Raw genomic sequence first — 6,369 nt, forward strand, 5'->3', positions numbered from 1 at the left:
GTGACGCTGTCAGCTTTACCTCAATAATATAAACATGGCAAATTCTGTGAAATAACAGTGAAATAATAGAAGTTGAAACCTTATTTGCCTTTTTTTGTAAACCTTTTTTTTACATGCATTTATTTGTCTATCTTGCATGATTAACAAGAATGAAAAGGGGGGAAAAAAGAGTGAAAAGGAAGGGGGGAGTATTTTGCCACTAGAAACACTGTTTAGCCCAAATACATCCTTGCCCTCTCTGGGAAATTCTTACTAAATTCTTACTTCTCACCAATATTTACGGTCTCTATACAATGAGCACCAAAAGTATTGGGACAGTGACACATTTTGTTATTTTAGCTCTGTACTCCAGCATTTTGTATTTGAAATTATACAATGACGATGAGGTTAAAGTGGAAACTGTCAGCTTTAATTTGAGGATATTTTCATTGATATCGGGTGAATCGTTTATAATTACAGCTATTTTTGTACACAGTCCTCCCATTTTAAGGGACCAAAAGTGGGACAAATTCACTTATGTGTACTAAAGTTGAAGTAGTCAAAAGTGTAGTATTTGGTCCCATATTCCTAGCACGCAATGATTGCATCAAGCTTGTGACTCAACAAACTTGTTGGATGAATTTGCTCTTTGTTCAAATCAAATTTTATTGGTCACATACACATGCTGAGCAGATGCTATTGTGGGTGTAGTGAAATGCTTGTGTTTCTAGCTCCAACAGTGCAGTAATATCTAACGATCTCACAACAATACAAACAAATCTAAAGTACAGGAATGGAATAAAGAATATTTAAATATTTGGACGAGCAATGCGGAGAGGCATTGACTAAAATACAATAGAATATAATAGAATACAGTATTTATATATGAGATGAGTAATGCAAAATATGTAAACATTATTAAAGTGTCCAGTGATTTCAAGTCTATGTATAAAGAGTAGCAGCCTCTAAGGTGCTAGTGATGGCTATTTAACAGTCTGATGGCCTTCAGATAGAAGCTGTTTTTCAGTCTGTCGGTCCCAGCTTTGATGCACCTGTACTGACCTTGCCTTCTGGATGATAGCGGGGTGAACCGGCAGTGGCTCGGGTAGTTGTTGTCCTTGATGATCTTTTTGGCCTTCCTGTGACATCGGGTGTTATAGGTGTCCTAGAGGGCAGGTATTTTGCCCCCAGTGATGCCTTGGGCAGACCGCACCACCCTCTGAAGAGCCCTGCTGTTGCAGGCGCTGCAGTTGTCGTACCAGGCGGTGATACATCCCAACTGGATGCTTTGGTTGTGTTTCAGATTATTTTGTGCCCATTATAGATAGTCCTGAATGAATCGTGAATAATGATGAGGTATAAAGTTACAGACACACAAATATCATACCTCCAAGACATGCTAACCTCTCACCATTACAATAACAGGGGAAGTTAGCATTTTGTGGAGGGATGATATTTATGCCTCATGAAATTCTCACTAATCATTATACACGATTCATTCAGAACTCTCCGTAATCACGATAGCATCCACATTAATGTAGAATTGTTTAGAACCATTCCATTATCATTTACAGTAAATGTGTCACTTTTGGAGCTCACTGTAACTCTCCCTGTTATTCACACTCAGCATCATTTTCTTCTTGAAAATCAATAATAGATGAACCAAGAAAATGATGATCACCCCCGAACCTTAAAAAGTCCACTCCTTCGTTCCCTCCCTCAGCTCCTCAAGTACGGTTCTATTTCTATTTTTATCTCTAGTCATTAAATAACAGCTCATAAGAATGAAGAGTCAGAGTCAGTCTGAATAATCGATTCTGCCATCCTCAGTCGCCCAGTCTTATAAATAGAGTCAGGCCCGGTGCTGCATTAGTGGGAGAGGGACTGATTGGACTACATTTGCTGTGTGAAAAAAAGAGCTTAGACCTCTTGTAACAAAAACTACTCCTGATTACCTTGGTTGGCTAAAACAGTGGGCTGCAAGCTACTTGAACCAAGACCTACTGTATAATGATTACATTACCTTTCCAATGATTACACCTTAGAAATAGATTTAACTGAAAATAACCCCTCTATGAATTTAAAGAGATAAGTAAATTACTCAGCAACACACATCTAAAGTATTGTCTAGGCCTGCATCTTACATAAACCAAGTGAAAATGATGGGTTTATTAATTCATAATTCCCTCTTCATTCAATGTTTTGGAAAGCAAGAGAAAGCATAAAGGAGAAGATGAGACTGGAGTGAGAGTTATAGGCTTTTTATAGACACTGCCTTGAATGAATTACTTCCAATGAGCAGCAGAGTCAGATTAGAGTCTTGTAATAGGGCTTCCAATTAAGCCTGACAGACTGCACTGGGGAAAGCAAATGGCGTCGAAGCGATACCCTCTCCAGATTAAAGGAATAGAATTTCACATTGTGACACTGTGCATTGCATTACATTGCACATACAATGTACATCGGTATATACCAGATATAGGATTGTAAAGCATGTGATCCTTTAAGCGTCAACATTGTATCAGCGGCTTCATGAGTTCCCTGAATCAAATTGTTGCAAATTGTCATTCCCTCACATTGATGCTGTCAGTGTTTTAGTACTATAACTCTTGACACAAAGATGAAAATAATCATGGCCTCTAAACCTTCAAGCTGCATACTGGACCCTATTCCATCTAAACTACTGAAAGAGCTGCTTCCTGTGCTTGGCCCTCCTATATTGAACATAATACACGGCTCTCTATCCACCGTATGTGTACCAAAATCACTAAAAGTGGCAGTAATAAAGCCTCTTTTGAAAAAGCCAAACCTTGACCCAGAAAATATAAAAAACTATCGGCCTATATCGAATCTTCTATTCCTCTCAACATTTTTAGAAAAGGCTGTTGCGCAGCAACTCACTGCCTTCCTGAAGACAAACAATGTATACGAAGTGCTTTAGTCTGGTTTTGGACCCCATCATAGCGCTGAGACTGCACTTGTGAAGGTGGTAAATTACCTTATAATGGCATCAGACCGAGGCTCTGCATCTGTCCTTGTGCTAATAGACCTTAGTGCTGCTTTTGATACCATCGATCACCACATTCTTTTGGAGAGATTGGAAACCCAAATTGGTCTACACGGACAAGTTCTGGCCTGGTTTAGATCTTATCTGTTGGAAAGATATCAGTTTGTCTTTGTGAATGGTTTGTCCTCAAATCTGTAAATTTCAGTGGACCACTATTGTTTTCACTATATATTTTACCTCTTGGGGATGTTATTCGAAAACATAATGTTAACTTTCACTGCTATGCGGATGACACACTGCTGTATATTTCAATGAAACATGGTGAAGCCCCAAAATTGCCCCCGCTAGAAGCATGTGTTTCAGACATAAGGAAGTGGATGGCTGCAAACTTTATACTTTTAAACTCCGACAAAAGAGAGATGCTTGTTCTACATCCCAAGAAACAAAAATATCTTCTGTTGAATCTGATAATCAATCTTAATGGTTGTACAGTAGTCTCAAATAAGTGTGAAGGACCTCGGCGTTACTCTGGACCCTGATCTTTCTTTTGAAGAACATATCAAGACTGTTTCAAGGACAGCTTTTTTCCATCTACGTAACATTGCAAAAATCAGAATATTTCTGTCCAAAAATGATGCAGAAAAATTAATCCATGCTTTTGTCACTTCTAGGTTAGACTACTGCAATGCTCTACTTTACGGCTACCCGGATAAAGCACTAAATAAACTTCAGTTCGTGCTAAATACGGCTGCTAGAATCCTGACAAGAACCAAAAAATTTGATCATATTACTCCAGTGCTAGCCTCCCTACACTAGCTTCCTTTCAAGTCAAGTGCTGATTTCAAGGTTTTACTGCTAACCTACAAAGCATTACATGGGCTTGCTCCTACCTATCTCTCTGATTTGGTCCTGCCGTACATACCTACACGTACACTACGGTCACAAGACGCAGGCCTCCTAATTGTCCCTAGAATTTCTAAGCAAACAGCTGGAGACAGGGCTTTCTCCTATAGAGCTCCATTTTTATGGAATGGTCTACCTACCCATGTGAAAGACGCAAACTCGGTCTCAAACTTTAAGTCTGTACTGAAGACTCATCTCTTCAGTGGGTCATATGATTGAGTGTAGTCTGGCCCAGGAGTGTGAAGGTGAACGGAAAGGCTCTGGAGCAACGAACGGCCCTTGCTGTCTCTGCCTGGCCGGTTCCCCTCTTTCCACTGGGATTCTCTGCCTCTAACCCTATTACAGGGGCTGAGTCACTGGCTTACTAGGGCTCTTTCATATCGTCCCTACGAGGGGTGTGTCACTTGAGTGGGTTGAGTCACTGATGTGACCTTCCTGTCTGGGTTGGTGCCCCCCCCCCCTTGGATTGTGCCGTGGCGGAGATCTTTGTGGGCTATACACGGCCTTGTCTCAGAATGGTAAGTTGGTGGTTGAAGATATCCCTCTAGTGGTGTGGGAGCTGTGCTTTGGCAAAGTGGGTAGGGTTATATCCTTCCTGTTTGGCCCTGTCCGGGGGTGTCGTCGGATGGGGCCACTGTCTCCTGACCCCTCCTGTCTCAGCCTCCACTATTTATGCTGCAGTACTGCAGTACTGCTGTACTTCTCCGTCTCCTGTCCTATCCGGTGTACTTCCCCTGTCCTATTCGGTGTTCTGTGTGAATTTAAGTATGCTCTCTCTAATTCTCTCTTTCTCTCTCGCGGAGGACCTGAGCCCTAGGACCATGCCTCAGGACTACCTGACATGATGACTCCTTGCTGTCCCCAGTCCTCCTGGCCGTGCTGCTGCTCCAGTTTCAACTGTTCTGCCTGTGATTATTATTATTTGACCATGCTGGTAATTTATGAACATTTGAACATCTTGGCCATGTTCTGTTATAATCTTCACCCGGCACAGCCAGAAGAGGACTGGCCACCCCACATAGCCTGGTTCTTTGAGATATCAGCTTATGTACGAAGGGCTATATAAATAAATTTGATTAGATTGTAATTGTCTTTATGTCTCAGACTTTGGGTAAGAACTAGGTGATATCTTTCAACTTATTTGGGAGAGGGGAGGAGCTGCTGCTAATGCTGTAGGTGGTGGTATGGAGGTTTAGGCCTAGCTAGTATTGATTTATCCCTCTTCATATTGTACCTTTGGGAGATTTAGAGAGGTGCAGAGGCACTTAGGATATTAAACAGGTTGCAAACTTTAGTGGGCCAAACCTTTTAGTGATGTCATTAATTAAACTGGCATTGTGTACACGGGCACTGGCTGGCAGCAGAGGCAGACAGCGGGGGCATGCAGTGTAGCTGGAAGGCTCACTCTCAGAGAACAACCAGTGCCAATTAATGATGCAATGGCGCTAAATTCCCATAGATGCAAACTTTTCATGAGTCTTTCTCAAAAGACTCCATTACTGTAGACCTTGACTGTTTTTTTAATAGCATGAGGTCCAAGTGGGTAACCATTCTGCTGAACTACACTAACACATTTTTCACATTTGGCCATAACCTTTCACAAGCTCATGAATATGCTGGGAAAGCTATACATCACTTCCTCTTCCGAAGACTTTTCCCGCCTTTGAACACCATAGCAAAACCCACTCCGGAGTCACACTAACATATCTTACATCAAATGTTAACATGATGCCCCCAGGCAACATCCATGCCTACATGATCATTATCCGGCTTGAAGGACCATGAAAAAGAGTGTATCGTGTGGCAGACCGCCCAGAAGTTTTACCAATATTTTCACTCAATATAGTCATGTAAATGTCATTTTCTCTCAATATATGATTCTTGCCCTCAAAGTAATGGAAACTGGAACCTGTTCCTTCTCCAAGACAATGAACAATCAATATAGCTTCTAGGAACATGTTATCTGAAACATTCAATCATAGTTTCTGCCATTACAGCAGCCAACAGCTCCTGTATTTGTCCAAGCCTGCAGTATGAACAAAATAAATGATTTCTTTTAGCACATGATATGCTCACAATCATAAATGTTTTATGTGCTATTAATGGTTGTTTCAAAATCTATTAACACCCATTCCTGGGAGGTTAATTTGTCATAAAACGTAGATCAATATTTTACAATTAAATACTTTTTTGCCACTGTATCATTTTCTAATGGATTTTCCATTTTCTTTCCTCCATGTTAATGAAATGCTGCATTAGCAACCAATTTTATACTTTGAAGAATGTGAGGTACTTTATTCCTGATGTACAGTATAAGGAATAAAATCACTGTATTTAAATTCAAGCAAATTTGTAATTCTGTACACAGGAATCAATCACTCAATTTAGTCCAATGGCTTCATATGCACACTTGCACACTTCCTTAATTCTCTTCTCACTTTGTGCCTACCACCCTGTCATGCTTTCATACATCACACAAT

This window comes from Oncorhynchus gorbuscha, linkage group LG08 (assembly GCF_021184085.1).
Source record: "Oncorhynchus gorbuscha isolate QuinsamMale2020 ecotype Even-year linkage group LG08, OgorEven_v1.0, whole genome shotgun sequence".
Lineage (NCBI taxonomy): Eukaryota > Metazoa > Chordata > Actinopteri > Salmoniformes > Salmonidae > Oncorhynchus > Oncorhynchus gorbuscha.